The sequence below is a fragment of the Pseudorca crassidens genome, chromosome 11 (genome assembly GCF_039906515.1).
Source record: "Pseudorca crassidens isolate mPseCra1 chromosome 11, mPseCra1.hap1, whole genome shotgun sequence".
Classification (NCBI taxonomy): Eukaryota; Metazoa; Chordata; class Mammalia; order Artiodactyla; family Delphinidae; genus Pseudorca; species Pseudorca crassidens.
Genome location: NC_090306.1, coordinates 105,850,593 through 105,870,619, shown reverse-complemented (window position 1 = coordinate 105,870,619; position 20,027 = coordinate 105,850,593). Strand labels below are relative to the sequence as shown.

The 20,027-nt window shown below is 44.7% G+C and overlaps 1 protein-coding gene and 1 pseudogene across 2 annotated transcripts in view; one reads left to right on the top strand and one right to left on the bottom strand.

Moving 5' to 3' along the window:
• PPP6R2 (protein phosphatase 6 regulatory subunit 2) overlaps positions 1–19,755 on the bottom strand; it is an 84,967-nt gene extending 65,212 nt beyond the window's left edge. For both annotated transcript variants that reach the window (XM_067698513.1, XM_067698515.1), the window contains exons 1-2: positions 19,537–19,755; positions 1,985–2,111 (exon numbers count right to left, since the gene is read on the bottom strand). The gene's annotated coding sequence lies outside the window, so the exon portion shown is untranslated. The remainder of the gene's footprint in view (positions 1–1,984; positions 2,112–19,536) is intronic.
• Positions 11,933–12,684, top strand: LOC137202643 (ATP synthase subunit g, mitochondrial pseudogene; annotated as a pseudogene).
• Positions 19,756–20,027: the final 272 nt, after the last annotated feature.

Sequence of the window (20,027 nt, the reverse complement as noted above, 5' to 3'; positions counted from 1 at the left end):
TTCACTTCAGAGGCCGGCAAGGACTCAGAAATCAAAGCCCCACTTTGTCCAAATCAGCAAATGTCCTTAAGGCAAAGGCAGATTCCATCCTATGGTGTTTAAATTACCTTTCTGGGTTCTTCCTTTGTTATATTTTGGTTTAAAACTTCCTTGCAATATTGTCAGTCTTTCTGATTTTTTTCTTTTCTTTTTTTTTTTCTCTTTGGCTGCACTGGGTCTTCATTACTGCGTGCAGGCTTTTCTCTAATTGCGGAGAGCGGGGGCTACTCTTCGTTGCAGTGCACGGGCTTTTTATTGCAGCGGCTTCTCCTCTTGTGGAGCACGGGCTCTAGGCGCTCGAGCTTCAATACTTGTAGCTCACGGGCTCTAGAGCACAGGCTCAGTAGTTGCGGCACCCAGGCTCAGCTGCTCCATGGCATGTGGAATCTTCCAAAACCAGGGCTCAAACCCGTGTCCCCTGCATCGGTAGGCGGATTCCCAACCACTGCGCCACCAGGGAAGCCCTTGATTTTTTTCTTTAATCCAACAATTTTAATTGTTTTCCACAGGGTGGGGGATGGGAGGATAGCAGGTAGTCCAAATAATCTAGCCTAACAATTACCAAATACATAAAAACACTGATGTTTTTCTGTAAAATATACCTGATACACAATTCTGTACTGAAGTTTATATTCTCTCATCACTTTGAGGACTTACTCCACTCTCTAGTGGCCTCTATTCATGCTAATGAGACATCCGTCGCCAACCTAACAGACACTCCTTTGTAGGTAATCTCTCTTTTGCCTCTGGCTTAAGGTCTTTTTGTCTTTTTCAGTGTATGGGTGTGGGTTTCCTTTTCCTTATACTGTTTAGGACATAGTGTGCTTCCTAAAGCTACAGATTTCTCTCTTAGTTTCTGAAAAGCCAACACTATTAACACTTTGAATAGCGCCTCTCCTCCTTCTCCCCACCTTTCCATCCTGGGATTCCAACTACACAGTCACAGCACACTTTTATCCTACCCTCCACTTCTCTAGTCTCACTTTCCATCTCCCATCTCTCAATGCTGCACACTGGATAAGTTCTTCAGGTATATATTCCAGTTCACTAATTCTGCCTTCAGCCATGTTTAATTTATTTAATTCACATATATTGTTTTTAATTTCAACTTATTTTTCATTTCTGAAAGTTCTACTTGGAATCATTTTGATACCTTGGTTTTCGTTACTAATTTTTATTCTATTTTGTATTTCTTCAAAAATTTCATACATTATTATATATACTGCATCTGATTATCCAATACCTGCAGACCTTGGGGTATCTAACCTGCCAACTCCTCACAATGGTGTGTGTCCTGAATATAGAATGAAGCTTGCTTAAACATAATCTACAGAAATCCCGAGGGCCTACACTGAGTATGCTTTGCTCTGAAAAGGATTTATCTTCTCTTCAGCAAGGGGCAAAAGAGTGCTATCATAATACTCACTGTTTCTTTTCTTTTCTTTTTCTCTTTTGGCTTTTGAAGAGTTAGCTTAATTTTTAAGCACCGAAGTGCTCCCAGGAAGTTGCACCTACTGTAATTTATCCAGCATCTAATCAGATTGCAATGGGCAAACCTTTTAGGGGCAGCTACTACAGCTGGAGGCACAAGCCCCTCCCCCCCTTTTCAGCTTCTACTTGGAATGTGTTCTGATGGCGGCCATGACACATATAAGCCTATCTCACCTATTCCCCACGGGTGAGACACAGCATGTTCCTCACTACATATGCATGACTGTCCCTGTTTTATTTGGATTACCCTTTGGCTTGGAGAGACCAAGTAACTTTTCCACAACACAGCATCTCAAAACCAGACACAGGAGGGTCAAGAATCCCTAAAAGTCAGGACACTATATGCACATCTTCAAAACTAAAATTCGTGCTGTCATCCATCTTCGAATGTCCCCTTATACAGTATATTTGCATAAATTACACAATAAAACAGAATCAAAAACAATTATCTTACCTTCTGGGGAAACTCCTTGTTTAAATTTTGTATTTAGGCAAAATATAAAAACATTTGGGATTTTCTCTTGGAGTATATGCAACTTTAAGAAAAATTTTTTCATTCAGTAGACTTATAATCTCCTCACCTGAAAAATAAGAGGAAAAAAACTTATTTTAAGTTCTACTTCTGTAAAGTTAACTCACCAAAGTGATAGGGAAAAGGAAAACAAAATCATTAGCTTTACTCAGTATTTAAATTATCAGAACATTTCATGATTAAGGATCTAAAAACTCCCTTGTCCATGCCTGTTCTACAGACATTGGTACCAATGATACACACCCACTTTAAATCTGGTTAACTAACTCAATGGTTGGAATTTAAGGACATGAGAAGGACCTCTGTGAAGTTGTCTAGTTTCATGCCTACACACTATAACTATCAAGAGACACATATCCCGGTCACAAGATGACTGGACGGCTCACTGATGATCCATCACAACTTCTAGAAGAAAAGTGCTCCAAAGTGCTCCAGGTGTGATCCCTAACACCATTTCCAAATAACGTGACTAGCACTCCTTGGCGAAAGGACTGACTTCAAGGCATGCAACAAAAACACAGACCAGGGGGCTTCCCTGATGGCGCAGTGGTTAAGAATCTGCCTGCCAATGCAGGGGACACGGGTTCGAGCCCTGGCCCGGGAAGATCCCACATGCCGCAGAGCAACTAAGCCCATGTGCCACAACTACTGAAGCCCACGCGCCTAGAGCCCGTGCTCTGCAACAAGAGAAGCCACCGCAATGAGAAGCCTACGCGCCAAAACGAAGAGCAGCCCCAGCTCACCACAACTAGAGAAAACCTGCGTGCAGCAACGAAGAACCAACGCAGACAAAAAAATTAAAAAATTAAATAAATAAATTTATTTTAAAAAAAACAACACAGACCAGCAGAGCACAGGACTGTTCGTTCTGTATTTGCATGGAAGTCATGATTTTACCTTTTTCTAAAAAAATTAATTTTTTTTTAATTTATTTTTTTGGCTGCATTGGGTCTTCGTTGCTGTGCGCGGGCTTTCTCTAGTTGCGGCGAGTGGGGGCTACTCTTCGCTGCGGTGCGCGGGCTTCTCATTGCAGTTGGCTTCTCGTTGCGGAGCACGGGCTCTAGGCGTGCAGGCTTCAGCAGTTGTGGTTTGCAGGCTCTAGAGCGCAGGCTCAGCAGTTGTGGCGCACGGGCTAAGCTGCTCCGTGGCATGTGGGATCTTCCCGGACCAGGGCTCGAACCCGTGTCCCCTGCACTGGCAGGTGGATTCTTAACCACTGTGCCACCAGGGAAGCCCAATGATTTTACCTTTTGAAAATTATACTTTAGCAATAGGAGGGGTGACTGTTCTAGAATATAAGAGCCCTAAGAGACCTAATCATCAAATATAATATTTAGATCTTGTTTGGGTCCAATTAAAATGAATCAACTCGAAGAGTATATTTTTGAAGCTATTGGGGAAATCTGAATATGGACTGGTATAAGATGGTATTAAGGCATTACTGTAAATCTCTTAGTTGTAAAAGTGACATGACCACTATGTTTTTAAAAATAAAAACTTCGCTTATCTGTTAGAGAGAAAAAGTGAAGTATTCATGGATGAAATGACATTATTTCTTGGATTTACTTTTAAAACACTCCACCGAAACACAAGAACCAAACAAATTTTAAAAGTGTGAGAGAGATATTACTCAGCCATAAAAAGAAACGAAATTGAGTTATCTGTAGTGAGGTGGATGGACCTAGAGTCTGTCATACAGAGTGAAGTTAAGTCAGAAAGAGAAAAACAAATACCACATACTAACACATATATATGGAATCTAAAAAGAAAAATGGTTCTGAAGAACCTAGGGGCAGGGCAGGAATAAAGACACAGACATAGAGAATGGACTTAAGGATATGGGGAGGGGGAAGGGTAAGCTGGGACGAAGTTAGAGAATGGCACTGACATATATACACTACCAAACGTAAAATAGATAGCTACTGGGAAGCAGCTGCATGGCACGGGGAGATAATAAGCTCAGTGCTTTGTAACCACCTAGAGGGGTGGGATAAGGAGGGTGAGAGGGAGATGCAAGAGGGAGGGGATGTGGGGATATGACGCAAGAGGGAGGGGATGTGGGGATATACGTATGTATATAGCTGATTCACTTTATTATACAGCAGAAACTAACACAACACTGTAAAGCAATTATACTCCAATAATGATGTTTTTTAAAAAAATAGACAGTTCACAACATTAAAAAAAAAAGTGTGAGAGAAAAAGGGACAGATTAAAAAATAATAATAATAACTGGCAAAGTACCAATCACTGATAAAGCTGGGAGATGAGTACGTGGGTGTTCATTATGTTTTCTGTACATTTGTGTATTTTAAAATTTCATATAAAAGTCAAGCAAAAAAAAAGGCACTCGAAGTTGTGCTACTAAGCCAGGAATAAGTCAGTGTTATCTCCTAAAATAGGAAAATCTTTTTACATCTGTGAAACGGAACAAAGGAAACTTCCTTTACAATAGAGTCAGGAGGCCAGAAGGGGAGCCCTCACCCACTGCTACTCAGCCTCAACCACAGACCCCCATGGAGGAAGGTTTCCCATTTGCCCAGCAACTCAGCCAGTGAGAAACCATCACCACCCTGAACTCTCACTTTCCTCCAATGGACTTTTGTTCAAAATAGCCCCTCCCAACTTCCTCCTTTTTCTCTACAAAGTAACCTTCCTCTGCTTTGTTCGTGAGACCTGCCTATGGCTTTTGCTATTGCTTGCTTGTGCTGAATTGCAACTCTCTGCTATTCCCAAAGAAACCCATTTTGCTGGTAAAATAACTGGCTGTTTTACTTTTAAAGTTGGCACATCTAACATTTCAAAATTATTAAGCTAAATAATTCAAAATTGGCTTTTCAGCACTTTATACACAGTTTCAAAATAAGGAAGTATCTCTGTAAGGGCCCTAAGACCTCTACATTCTGACTTTGAACCAGTGCTTCTATAACATACATGTTCTTAACCAATTCTACTTAGTCTGAGCTGGAGGAAACCCGAAGCAGCCGGGACATCACAGCGGACACGCAGCCAGGGAATGAGTGACACCTTCTCCTCAGCGGGCACAAATTCTGAGCATCCTCCCCGTGCTTGCACTCCCTGGCAGCGTCACCCTCTCCCACGTCCTCCCACTGCAGGTACGAGCGTTCTGTCACCAGTGTCCTCCAGCCCAGACCCCGTGGGTTCTTCTTCTCAGCAGGCCCTCAGGATCTCATTCTGTAGCCTGGTTCTCCTGTGACACCTTTCTCCCAAGCCCTATCCCCACCTCCTTCCCTAAATACATGAATTCCCTTCATGTCCACCCAGGTAAGGCCACCTCTGCTCTCCCACCCAGGCATCCCGAACTAGAAAGGGGTCAGCATTCTCATAGGTCCCATCACTATCTTCTATGCTTCCTAATACCTTCATTCAAATACCTGTTTTTGATACTTTTGCTTCTGGCCAAGACGAAATAACAGGGACGAGATTTACAAATGAAATGGTTTTCAAGACACTGGCTATCCTGCAGTGACGAACAGTGATCCCTGACAGGAGGGAAACAAGAGGAGCCCTTTAACTGCCCAGCCTCCTGCCTGACAAGTAGTTCTGGGTAACAGCAGAGACACCAGGTGGGGTCCAGCAGTCCCCCGAGGCGAAGAAACAGCACTGGGAGTCCAGGAAGGCCAAGGCGCTAGAGTCCACAGGCAGAGCACTGGAAGGGACAGAGTCGTAGACAGCGCTGAGGATCTGTGGGCTCCAGCCAGGTACTGATCAACGGAAGTGTGTAAGAAAGGCATCCAAGCCAGGGATTAGTGGGAACCACCCTCCAATTTCACACGGGGCCAAGGAGAGTTACTCTTCCTCCCAGTCACAGTGGAAAATTTCCTAATTTCGGGGCATTGGACAAAGTACTCAGTAGACTTTTGCCTCAGTGGTGGGGCAAAGTGACTCAACACTGGACTCAACATTACTCTGGTCCCACCTAACAAAGCCTAAAAGCCAGACCCACAGAATCAAACTGTTTCTGAGTAATTTAACAACATTCCAGAACAAAGGTCAAGAATATTTATAGAAATACAAAAATACCCAGCATCCAACAAGATAAAAGTCACAGTGTCTTGGCATCCAATCAAAAATGACCAGACATGCAAGGAAGCAGGAAAACACAAACCATAATCAACCTAGAAAAGACACAGATGATAAAATTAATAGACAAGGACAGTTAAGCAGCTGTTGTAACCGTACTCCGTATGTTCAAAAACCTAGAGGAAATATTAGACGTGTTAGAGACATGAGAGATATACGAAGACCCAAACAGAATCATAAATATACTCTTAATCCAAAAAAAGGCAGAAAAAGAGGAAAAGGGAACAGAGGGCACACTGGAAGCCTCGACCAGGCCACGCTAAGTGGGGCCACCACTCAACACAGTCTCAGTTCTCTTTCCTCATCCCCACCCACCTCCCCAACCACACCAGCACCCACTGCTTCTTAAATATGCTGCTTCTTAAATACAGCTGACGCCTTGGCACCTGGGTCCCCTCTGCCTGGAAAACCCTTCGTCACATCTTCCTACCTGGCAAATTCCTGTCTGCTCCTCAAGTCCGAAATTCACCAAAAACCACTTCTGTCAGGTCACTGAGTCCTTCCTCAGTGCTCTCACAAGAGCACTTCCAGAGAATCAACACACTATAATTATCTAGTTTTACATATTTTTATTTATTCTGAATTATGAAAAAATTTAAAATATAAAAAAGTCCAGAGAAGAATATAACAAATATCCATGTATTGGGATTTAATAAATGTTACCATTTGCTCACATATGCCGCCTACTTTAAAAAAAAATAAATTGTTTCTAATACACTGAAGAATTGACAACCTATTCAACTCCCTTTATCCACAGAGATAATCATTAATTCGCAGTATCCATAACTTCATTCTTTTACTACTTACATAACTATAAGTAATGCATTATTTTAAGAGTATATTTAGGACCTCCCTGGTGGCACAGTAGTTAAGAATCCACCTGCCAACGCAGGGGACACAGGTTCGAGCCCTGGTCCGGGAAGATCCCACACACCACGGAGCAACTAAGCCTGTGCGCCACAACTACTGAGCCTGCGCTCCAGAGCCCACATGCCACAACTACTGAAGCCCACATGCCTAGAGCCCGTGCTCCACAACAAGAGAAGCCACCACAATGAAAAGCCCGTGCACCACAACAAAGAGTAGCCCCAGCTCGACACAACTAGAGAAAGCCCGCGTGTGGCAACGAAGACCCGATGCAGCCAAAATAAATTAATTAATTTTAAAAAATAAAAAATAAAAACAAGTATTTGGAGGTACCGGAGACCAATCAAGAACATGCAGAAACTGGAGGGAACACGATCTCTGTCAGAAGGAGAGCAAGGAGGAAAGAGGCCAGAGTTCAGGGCTACCAGCATGGCTGAAAATCAAACAGGAAAATCAGAAAAGGGAGCCCCCCCAAACCTACATTAAATTCCTCCCAAATCCTTGGCTGACTCCTAAACAGCATGTGGTGGGATGAGACACCAAGAAACCAAGCAGAAAAATAGGTCAAACTCAAAGAAATAGAGAGTAGAAAAGAGGCCAGGGGGCAGGAGGGTGCAGGGAGAGGTTGGTAAAAGGGAGCAAACATTCAGCTATAAGATGAAGAAGGTCTGAGGATCGGATATAAGAATATGGTGATTGGGCTTCCCTGGTGGCGCAGTGGTTGAGAGTCCACCTGCCGATGCAGGGGACACGGGTTCGTGCCCCGGTCCGGGAGGATCCCACATGCCGCGGAGCGGCTGGGCCCGTGAGCCATGGCCGCTGAGCCTGTGCTCCGCAACGGGAGAGGCCACAACAGTGAGAGGCCCACGTACCGCAAAAAAAAAAAAAAAAAAAGAATATGGTGACTACAGCTAACAACAATGCATTGAAATTTGCTATGACGAAGCTTAACTGTTCTCACCAAATGTATATGTGTATGTTTATATATGTAGCTCTAGCTGTGACAATTAACTAGTTAATTGTATACTTGCAACAAGTCAACACGATATACTTTAAATATCTGAAAACAGCTATGTGAGGTGAAAGACCTGAGCCAAGGTTCAGCAACCGTCCAGTACAGTGGAGACAGACCCTGGAGTTTAAGTTCTGCCAAACTAGAAAGGTTGTCTATTAAAACCCCAGAAAGGCCATGCCTTAGGAGTAAAAACGATGTTCCAGAATTAAAAGCTATGCCCTAAAACTTAGTAAAAAGCCAAAACAGATCTACCCTAGAAAAGCTCCTACAGGATAGAGATCACCTTCCAGTCATTTAACAGCCTGCCCTAACAAAACTCAACACTCTTTAAGGAAAGACAGCCTAAAACAGAGTTTCTAGAGTATACTATCTACAATGTCCATTTTGCGATAAAAAATTATTACACGTTCAAAGAAGAAAAATATTACCCATGATCAAGAGAAAAAACAATCTACAGGAACCAAAAATGACCATACATTGGAACTGGCAGATGAAAATGTCAAAACAGCAATTATAAATATTTTTTAAAATTTTAGGAAAAGGGAACAGAAGAAATGAACAGGTGGAGAATATTAGCAGGGAAATGCAAACTTGAAAGAAGAACCAAAAGGAAATTCTGGAACTGAAAAATACAGTATCTGAGGGCTTCCCTGGTGGCACAGTGGTTGAGAGTCCGCCTGCCAATGCAGGGGACACGGGTTCGTGTCCCGGTCCAGGAAGATCCCACATGCCGCGGAGCGGCTGGGCCCGTGAGCCATGGCCGCTGAGCCTGCGCGTCTGGAGCCTGTGCTCCGCGACGGGAGAGGCCACAACAGTGAGGGGCCCGTGTACCTCAAAAGTAAATAAATAAATAAATACGGTATCTGAAATTAAAATGTCACTGGATGGAATAAATAACCGAATGAGCACAAAGAAAAGCAGGGGATTTGAAAACAGATGAAAAGAAAATATACAAATGTAAACAAAGAGAGAAAGAAGAATTTTGAAAATACCAACACATTCGAAACCTGTGGGACATCATCAAACAATCTAAAATAGATATCACTGGAGGGACTTCCCTGGTGGTCCAGTGGGTAAGACTCCACATGCCTAATGCAAGGGGCCCGGGTTCAATCCCTGGTTGGGGAACTAGATCCTACATGCACGCCACAACTAAGAGTTTGAATGCTGCAACTAAGAGTCCACAGGCTGCAACTAAAAAAAAAAAAAAAATCCTGTGTGCTGCAACTAAGACCCAGAGCAGCCTAAATAAATAAATATTAAAATAAAATATATTTTATTTTATTGGAGTCCCGAGAGAAGACAGATGATGAGGCAAAAGAATTATTTAAGAGGCAATGGCCAAAAAGTTTCCAAAGTTGATTAAATACATCAACCCACAGACCCAAGAAAGATAAACACAAAAACAGCACACCTAGAAGATTATAGCCAAATTGAAAAGTTTTTAATAAAGAATTTATTTAATAAAAATAAATATACAGGGGGCTTCCCTGGTGGCGCAGTGGTTGAGAGTCCGCCTGCCGATGCAGGGGACATGGGTTCGTGCCCCAGTCCGGGAAGATCCCACATACCGCGGACCGGCTGGGCCCGTGAGCCATGGCCGCTGAGCATGCACGTCCGGAGCCTGTGCTCCGCAGCGGGAGAGGCCACAACAGTGAGAGGCCCGCGTACCGCAAAAAATAAATAAATAAATAAATATACATCTTAAACACAGCAGGAAAAAGTGTATCAGGTAAACAAAAGTAAGAATGATAGCTGATTCCCCATCAGAAACAACAGAAACTAAAAGACAACAGAATAACTTTTTCGAAGTGCTGGGAAAAAAAGCTGTCAACCTAGAATTATCCAGCAAAAATATCCTTCAAAACTGAAGGGCAAATGAAGACTTTTTCAGACAAACAAAAGTTGAGTGATTCTGTCCCCAGTATACCCACAACATGCAAAATACTGAAGGAAGTGCTTCAAGCCAAAGGAATATGATCCCATACAGAAATCCAATCTACGAAAAGAAATGAAGACCTTCCCAACTCACTCTCTGGGGCCGGTAATACCCTGATACCAAAACAAAAGATATCATACGGGAGGGACTTCCCTGGTGGCGTAGTGGTTAAGAATCCACCTGCCAACACAGGTTCAAGCCCTAGTCTGGGAAGATCCCACATGCCCCGGAGCAGCTAAGCCCATGCGCCACAACTACTGAGCCTGTGCTCTAGAGCCCGCAAGCCACAACTACTGAGCTCGTGTGCCACAACTACTGAAGCCCACATGCCTAGAGCCTGTGCTCCACAACAAGAGAAGCCACCGACCGCAATGAGAAGCCCATGCACTGCAACGAGGAGTAGCCCCCACTCGCCGCAACTAGAGAAAGCCCGCGCACAGCAACAAAGACCCAACACAGCCAAAAATAAATTTAAAAAAATTTTTTTAAAAAGATATCATACGGGGAAAAAAGGTCATACACAAATATCACATGAATATATATAATATATGCAAAAATCCTTAACAAAACACTAGTAAACCAAATCTAGCCACTTTTTTTTTTTTTTTTTTTTTGCGGTATGCGGGTCTCTCACTGTTGTGGCCTCTCCCATTGCGGAGCACAGGCTCCAGACACCCAGGCTCAGCGGCCATGACTCACGGGCCCAGCCGCTCCGCGGCATGTGGGATCTTCCCGGACCGGGGCACGAACCCGTGTCCCCTGCATCGGCAGGTGGACTCTCAACCACTGCGCCACCAGGGAAGCCCTAGCCACTTTTTTTTGTTTTGTTTTTTGGCTGTGCCACACGGCATGTGGGACCTTAGTTCCCTGACCAGGGATTGAACCTGTGCCCCCTGCAAAGGAAGCGCGGAGCCCTAACCACTGGACTGCCAGGGAATTCCCCCTCAGCCACATTTAAAAAGGATTATACACCCCACACTAAGGGGATTTATCCTAAGAATGCAAAGGTGCTTTAACATCTGAAAATTAATTAATACAACACATCATATTGATAGGATAAAGGACAGAAACCAAATAATCATCCCAACAAATGTAGAAAAGGCATTTGACAAACTCCAACACCCCTTCATGGTAAAAACTTTCCATAAAATAGAACCAGAAAGCAACCTCCTCAACCAATGAAGACCCACTATCACCACTTCCATTCAACATTGTATTAGAGGTTCTAGCTGGTACTACAAAGAAAAACAAATAAAAGGCATAATAATTGGAAAGAAAAACTGTCTTTATTCACAGATGATATGATTATATAGACAGAAAACACAAAGGAATATAAAAACCTACCATGAGAACTGATAAGTGAATTGAGCAAAGTTGTAAGATACATGATAAGTATACATAAACCAACTGTTTTTGTACATTAAGTAGTTGAGGGACTTCCCTGGTGGTCCAGTGGACAAGACTCCGAGCTCCCAATGCAGGGGGCCTGGGTTTGATCCCTGGTCGGGGAACTAGATCCCTCATGCATGCCACAACTAAGAATCCACATGCCGCAACTAAGAAGCCCGCATGCTGCAACTAAAAGATCCCGCATGTCGCAACTAAGATGCCACGTGCCACAATTAAGACCCGGTGCAGCCAAAATAAAATAAATAAATAAGTATTTTTAAAAATACTTATTAAAAAAACAAGTAGTTGAAAAACAATATAAAAGTATTTTAAACATCAAAAATATCAAGTACCTACAAACATACTTAATGAAAAAAGTGTACTTTTCACACTGAAAATTACAAAACGTTGCTGAGAAAAATTAAGGAAAATTTAAATGAATGGAGAGAGATACCATTTGCACAGAAGACTCAAAGTTAATAACTCAATTCTAAAAGTGATCTATAGATTCAATGTAATCCCAACCGCAGTCGGCACGGCGGGCTTTCCATCATGGAACCATGGCCCAGTTTGTCCGTAACCTCGCGGAGAAAGCCGTGGCGCTGGTCAGCACTGCTGTGACTTACTCGAAGCCTCTGAAGCCTTGACTGGCCACATTCTGGCACTATGCCAAGGTTGAGCTGGTTCCTCCAACCCCTGCTGAGATCCCTACAGCTATTCAAAGCTTGAAAAAAATTATCAATAGTGCTCAAACTGGTAGCTTCAAACAGCTAACAGTTAAGGAAGCTCTACTGAATGGTTTGGTGGCCACTGAGATGTGGATGTGGTTTTATGTTGGCGAGATCATAGGCAAGCGTGGCATCATTGGCTATGTTTGAAGACCAATCTTTGCTTTGTTATTTGGGTGTTCTTGGACCATGTGTAAGCAGACTTCTACTTGAATAAAATACGATAATGTGCCAAAATCAGTGTTTTCTCTGTCAAGCACTACATGGAAGGTCACAATTTCTCTTGATATTAAGTTGGGCTGTCTTTTGCTTTAATACATTAATGCAGCTCTAAACGCATGTCTTTGCTTAGCCTGCTACTGGAAAGGATAGATATGAATATACCAACCTGGTACATGTATACATGAGGATACCATTTTACTTTGAAGGCTTGAAATGAACATTTAAGCTTAATTTTAGAGAAGCTGGGGAAAGGCTTTGAGAAAACAAGAACTTGTTCCAGTAGGAGAAAAATAATGCCATGTGCCAAACATGGTATATACTAGTTAAATCACCTAGTATAAAGAATACAATTTGGACTCTTTTTTTGGTTTTTTTTAAATTTTATTTATTTATTTATGGCTGTGTTGGGTCTTCGTTTCTGTGCGAGGGCTTTCTCTAGTTGTGGCAAACGGGGGCCACTCTTCATCGTGATGCGCAGGCCTCTCACTATCGCGGCCTCTCTTGTTGCAGAGCACAGGCTCCAGATGCGCAGGCTCAGTAATTGTGACTCACGGGCCCAGTCGCTCCGCAGCATGTGGGATCTTCCCAGACCAGGGCTCGAACCCATGTCCCCTGCATCGGCAGACAGATTCTCAACCACTGCACCACCAGGGAAGCCCCTGGACTGTTTTTCTTTGCTAAAATCAGAGAAAGACCCCTTGGACAACAGCTGTGTCTGTAAATGTAGGGGTACTTTTTGTCAATTTGAATATAGCTTCCCCAAAAGAGACCAGCCAGGTGATATTCTGTGTGTCTTTGTAACATCTTTAACACTAGGACAAAGAATGAAAGCAATGACCTATGTTTTCAATCTAATTTTGATATGTTATTAATCTCTTTTTTTTTAAAGACCTATCTTTACAAAAATAAAATATCCTATAGATATTTAACAGGATTATAGTTTAGTAGCGTCCATGGGTCAAAATAGTATATTATGTCCTGAAATAAATACAAGTGATTGGTTAAAAAAAAAAAAAAAGTAATCCCAACCAACCTCCAGCAAAAATTCCTATCCAAATTGAAGAGCTTATTCTAAAACTGGCAAGATAATTTTGCACAGGAATAAAGGTGGAGGTCTCACACTACCTGATTTCCAGACTGACCATAAAATTACAGACATTAAGACAGCATGGTGTTGGCACAGGATAGAAATATAGACCAATGGAACATAACAAAAAGCCCAGAAATAAGCCTGCATACACATGTTCAATTAATTTATAACGAAGGCTCCCATGCAATTTAAAGGAGGAAAAAGAGTTCTCAACAAACGATGCTAGAATGATTGTGTAACTCATACGGGGAAAAAAATGTACACTTTTTCCACCTCACACAAAAAATCATGCAAGATAGATCATTCATAAAGGAGATCAGTATTTGCTTGGACGTGGAGGGGCAAAAAAGAGTGGGAAGGAGGGATCCAAAGGGGCATTAAGAAATTTGAGAAACGATGGATACATTCCCTATCTTGACTGTGGTGATGATTTCACAGGTGTACACATATGTCAAAACTTATAAAATTTTACACTTTAAACGTGTAGTTTATTATACGTCATTTGTATCTCAATAAAGCTGTTTAAAAGAAAAAGAGCGGGACTTCCCTGGTGGTCCAGTGGTTAAGACCCCATGCTCCCAATGCAGGGGGCCTGGGTTTGATTCCTGGTCGGGGAACTAGATCCTGCATGCCGCAACTAAGAGCCCACATGCCGCAGCCAAATAAATAAATAAATACAAGACCCGGCGCAGCCAAATAAATAAATACAAAAATAAATAAGTAAATATTGTTTAAAAAAAAAATAAAAAGAGGAATCATAAACCTGAATACAAAAGCTACCACTATAAAGCTTCTACAAAGACAAAACATTGGACAGTATCTTCACAATTCTGGTACAGGCACAATTGTCTTACAACACATAAAAAACGTAAAAATAAAATATTGACCAATTTTGACTTCATCCAAATTAAAATTTTCTGCTCGTAAAAAAATACCATTGGGGGGACTTCCCTGTTGGTGCAGTGCTTAAGAATCCGCCTGCCGGGCTTCCCTGGTGGCGCAGTGGTTGTGAGTCCGCCTGCCAATGCAGGGGACATGGGTTCGTGCCCCGGTCCGGGAAGATCCCACATGCCGCGGAGCGGCTGGGCCCGTGAGCCACGGCCACTGAGCCTGCGTGTCCGGAGCCTGTGCTCCGCAACGGGAGAGGCCACAACAGTGAGAGGCCCGCGTACCGCAAAAAAAAAAAAAAAAGAATCCGCTTGCCAATGCTGGGGACACAGGTTCGATCCCTGGTCCAGGAAGATCCCACATACTGCGGAGCAACTAAGCCTGTGTGCCACAACTACTGAGCCTGCACTCTATAGCCCGTCACAACTACTGAGCCAACGTGCCACAACTACTGAAGCTCATGCACTCTGGGGCCCATGTGCCGCAACTACTGAGCCCGCATGCTGCAACTACTGAAGCCCGCACACCTAGGCCCTGTGCTCCGCAACAAAAGAAGCCATGGCAATGAGGCAATGAGAAGCCCATGCACTGCAACAAAAAGTAGCACCCACTCGCCACAACTAGAGAAAACCCGTGCACGGCAACAAAGACCCAATACAGCCAAAAATAAATAAAATTTAAAAAAAAAAAGGATACCATTAAGAAACAAATAGGCAAACCACAAAATAGGAAACAACATTCACCCCTCACTTCCTCTCCTCCTCCCACTCCCTCATTGTATATGTATGTATGTACATACACACAAATATCATAAAGGACTTACAACCAGAATATTTTTTTGAATTTCTAAAACTGAATAATAAAGACAATCCAACAAAAAGTGGACAAAAGACCTGACGCTTCGCAAGAGATACACAAATGGTCAAAAAGCGTATGAAAAGTTGCTCACCACTGTTATTAAAACCATAATGAAATACCACTACGACCTGAATTAAAATTAGAAAGACTGACAATATCAAGAGTTGGTATGCATGTGGAGAAACTAGAACTCTCATACATTACTGATGGGAGTATGAAACGGTACGAGTTTGGAAAACTGTTTAGCATTTTTTGTTTTGTTTTGTTTTTTAAATTTATTTGGTTGCACTGGGTCTCTGTTGCTGTGCATGGGCTTTCTCTAGTTGCAGTGAGTGGGGGCTACTCTTCATTGCAGTGTGCAGGCTTCTCATTGTGGTGGCTTCTCTTGTTGCGGAGCATGGGCTCTAAGTGTGCAGGCTTCAGCAGTTGTGGCACGCAGGCTCAGCAGTTGTGGCTCTTGGGCTCTAGAGTGCAGGCTTAGTAGTGGCACATGGGCTTAGTTGCTCCATGGCATGTGGGAATCTTCCGAGACCAGGGCTCGAACCCACGTCCCCTGCATTGGCAGGCAGATTCTTAACCACTGTACCACCAGGGAAGTCCCTGTTTGGCATTTTCTAAAAACAAATTAAACATATATCTAAACTATGACCCAGCAATTCCACTCCTAGATATTTACTCAAAAGATATAACATATGTCCACAAAAGAACGTACAATAAACTCAGTGACTTTATTCACAACAGCTAAAAAGTGAAAGCAACCCAAATGTCTATCAATAAGAAAAATATTTTCACACAAAGGAATACTACTCAAACTATAAAACTATAGACACAGGCATCAAAATCAATAAATTTCAAAAACATTATCTGAGTAAAAGAAGACAGACACAAAAGAGCATATACTTTATGACTCCATTTACATGACGTTCAAGGATGTGCAAAATTAATCTGTAAAAATAGAAATCAGAACAATTGTTGCCTTGCAATTTTGAAGGATGGCTTTAATACCTGAAAAGGGACACAAAGAAAAACTTTTAGGGGTGACAGAAATGTTCTATATCTTGACATGAGTGATGGACACACGGGTGTATACGTTTGTTAAAATTCATCAAATTTATATACTTAGGATCTGTACCTTGCATTGGGTGTAAAATACTCTTCAATAATTTTTAAAGGGTGGAATATTTTTAAAGAAATAAAAGATTGCACATTCTGTGTTAAAAAGAGAGCTGCTTGCTGTATGTGGACATGACATGATTTCCAAGAGGAAGAGGACAGCTGATGGACAGGGTGAGAATGATACACATTTTGGTGTCCTTTGAATTTTATGCTGAGTTCAGATTACCATGTGCATAACCACCCATTGGAGTCTGACCACATGAGTTGAGTCCTGGCTCTCCCATTTATTTACCGCTACCCTTGGGTACATTACTTGTTTGCGCCTCAGTGTTCTCACATGAATATTAACAGGAATATTAAGAGTAATGACCTCATTAACTTGTTTTTAAGAATTAAATGGACTTCTCTGGCGGTCCAGTGGTTAAGGCTCCGGGCTTCCAATGCAGCAGGCGCAGGTTCGATCCCTGGTAGGGGAACTAAGAGCCCACATGCCGCATGGCATGGCCAAAAAAAAAAAAAAAATTAAATGATTACTGGGTTAGATGTCAAAATATAGAATTCAGCACTGGTTTTCACTCTCTGGTCTATAGTAAATTCTGCACAAGTCACGTACTCACTTTATGTCAAAATGTTATGTCTCATGAAAATACAAAGCTAACAAAAGGTAAAGCACTTTGTTCTTAAAAAAAAAATCAGGAATTCCCTGGCTGTCCGGTGGTTAAGACTTGGACTTTCACTGCCCTGGACCCAGGTTCAATCCCTGGTCAGGGAACTAAGATATCACAAGGCGCGGTGCGGCCAAAAAAAAAAAAAAAGTAATAAAGATTAAATGAGGCACTTTATTTTTTTTAATGAGCTACTTTAAAAAGTGGCTGGGCTTGTTTTTCTAAATGAAGTTTTATTGGAACACATACGTGCACGAACACCAAAGTGCCTAAAACATAATCGATTACTGTTATTATTCAAAAATGTAAAAACAGTACTTTAAAAGTTAGCCTTTTCCTTAACCAAAAGAAAAAGGGGAGGAGAGGCTTGAATCAGCCAGCCTGGGATGCAAATTCTGGCTCTATCACTTGTTTGTTGTATATCTTAGTTTCTTCATCTATAAAACAGTAAAATAATAGTTCCTATACCCTAGGGTTCCTGTGAGGATTAAATAATTCATATTAAGCATTTAAGACAGCAGCGCACAATAAATGATCAAAGTGTTCTGCTGCGTGTGTGTGCAAACAGCCATCTCCTAGGGTTCAAACATTATCCTGTGCTGAGGTCGTATACCTGCAGCCTGACCTCTCCTCTGGGCTCCAGATTCTTCCGCGAGATTCCTTCTCCCTAACTGCCCTTTAACTTGTCAGACTTCTCCCACTACTTTCAGCCACGAGAAAGCCTTACTTTCCGCCTCCAACCTAAAACAACTCCCCTGCAACTGCCACCACCACCCCCAGCTTCCCCATCCACGCATCCGAAGTGCCCCAGTCCACCCATGTACACCATCAATGAGCCCAGAAATCATCCCGAGTCCTCTCTTCCCCTCACACCCCTCTCCTAATCCATCAGCACGTCCCAATAGCTCTACCTCCAAAATCACTCCCTCAGTCGTCACCAAGGTCTAAACCACAAACACACTCACTCCCAATGCCTCGTCTCTCCCCCTCCTATTCAGGTGTTGATGGCCCTCCCCAACTCAATCTCCACCCTGGGTCCCTCAAACTCAGACTCAACAGCCTGCAAGGAACAGCATGATTGGAAGGCCAATGCCCCAACCAAGGCTCTTGTGTGTCTCCTCCTTACTCTGGCCACGTATCAGTCTTATCTAGGTTCCTGGAGGTCCACCTCAGGGCCTTTGCATGTGCTGCCCCCTGGGTCTAGAAGTCCCTGTCCCCGACTCTTCTCATAGCCAGCTGCTTCTTGCCTTCCAGAGCTTAGCTGACGTGACAGTTTGAGATGCCAAAAGGGAAGAGAAGCCAGAAAGGAAGGGACATGAAGAAGAGGTGAACAGCTGAGAGTGCCAGTGAGGGCCTGGGCACTGAGAGGCCAAGGGCATGGCAGGAAGAGGCCATGGGGGGAGGTGACAGGTGGTGAAAGAGTAACACGCTGGAAAAGGCCCTAAGGACAAGACAGGTGGGTACAGGGACAAAATGGGGGAGTGGGTACCGTGAAATGCAGGAACTAAGCGGAAGTGACAGGCTGAACGAGCTGGTGGTGACAGGGCAGGGGGCCAGTACCAAAGTGGGAGCGGTCAGTAACAAGTGGGTGGACGATGCAGGTAGTTAGGCTGTAAGGACACAAAGCAGAAGTGGGGGTGTGTGGAAGACGTCACGGTGACGGTGGGAGGACATTCAATGGGCCCGTAAAGTACATGAGGGAAGGTGACAGGTGTGAAGGGAAGGGGTGATGAGATGAGGGAAGAAATGGGGCTGTGAGGGGTACGGGGGTGACAGAATGGGGGTAGGTGACTGGAGACACATGAGCTCACATGGTAATGGAAAGGGGACAGTAGCAGGGAGAGGAGCCAGTGAGTGGCTAAGGGGACTGATGACAGCGGGCAGCGGAGAGTCCCACATGACAGGCAGGAGACCGGCCCTGGAGGGCACTGCGAGGCGTAGCACTGGCAGGTGGGTCAGGGCACTGCCGGGGAGGGTGCCTAACAGAGAGGCGTCAGGGAGGAAGGAGTGAGGAGGGGAGTGGGCACACCGACAATCTTGGGAGGACTGATGGGGGATCTCGCCTGGGGGGGCACTGATGTTGGGGGCATTGGCAGCACAGGGGGAGGAAGGACATTAGGGGGAGGTTACTGACAGGGAGGAGGGCACTTGGGGGGGTCACTGATGTGGGAGACACTGACTGGAAGGGCACCACAGGTGGGGGTGAACACCGCTTTGGGGGACTCTGAGGGGGTAAAGGAGGCGGGAGGGCACTGACATGCGGCACTAACGAGTGGAGGTCACTGGTGCGGGTGGACCGTCATGGGAGACACTGGTGGTGGACACGGACACGACGTCACTGTCAGGGGTGGACGCCGTTGTAGAGGACACTGACGGGGCGGGCACTGACCTGGGGGACGCTGACAAGGGTGGGCGCCGACAAGGCGAGCATCACGGCGGCAGCGACGGGCGGGGCGTGGACGCTGACAAAGGGGTGGACACTGAGGGGGCAGCGACAGGCAGAGGGTGGACGCCGACATGAGGACACTGACGGGGTGGCCCCTCCGGGCCCGGCCAGCTAGTACCGCCGGCTCTGAGGGGCGGCCGCACTCACCTGCCCCGCGGGCCGGGCGTCGCGGCGGCTCCTCGGAGGCCCGGGTGGAGGCCAGGGCGCGGGCGGAGGCGAAGCCCGGGCGGCCTGGGGCGGGCCGCGCGCACATGGGCCCGGCCGGGCGAGGCGCCCACGGATACGGCGCCTACAGACTCAGCCCGGCGGACCGGCGGCTCGGGACCGGCTCGGGCCGCGGGCGGCGCTCCGGTCACTCCAAAATGGCGGTGGCGGCGGCCGGGCGCGCGCACGCCGGGGGCGGGGCCTCGTGCGGGGGCTCGCGCTCGCAGCGGGGCGGGGCCTATAGGTGGGCGGGGCCCATGGTGGGCGGGGCCGCGCGGGTTGAAGCGGGCGCGGCTTCGTCCTCCGCTGGTCCTTCTGAGGTATCGCAAAATTTCTGCACGAGCGTAAGTAAGTATTGATGGGCTAATGCGTTTGCGGTGATACATTTTCTAACACAACATCATCAACAGAACAACCCCTCCGGAGGCCTGAAA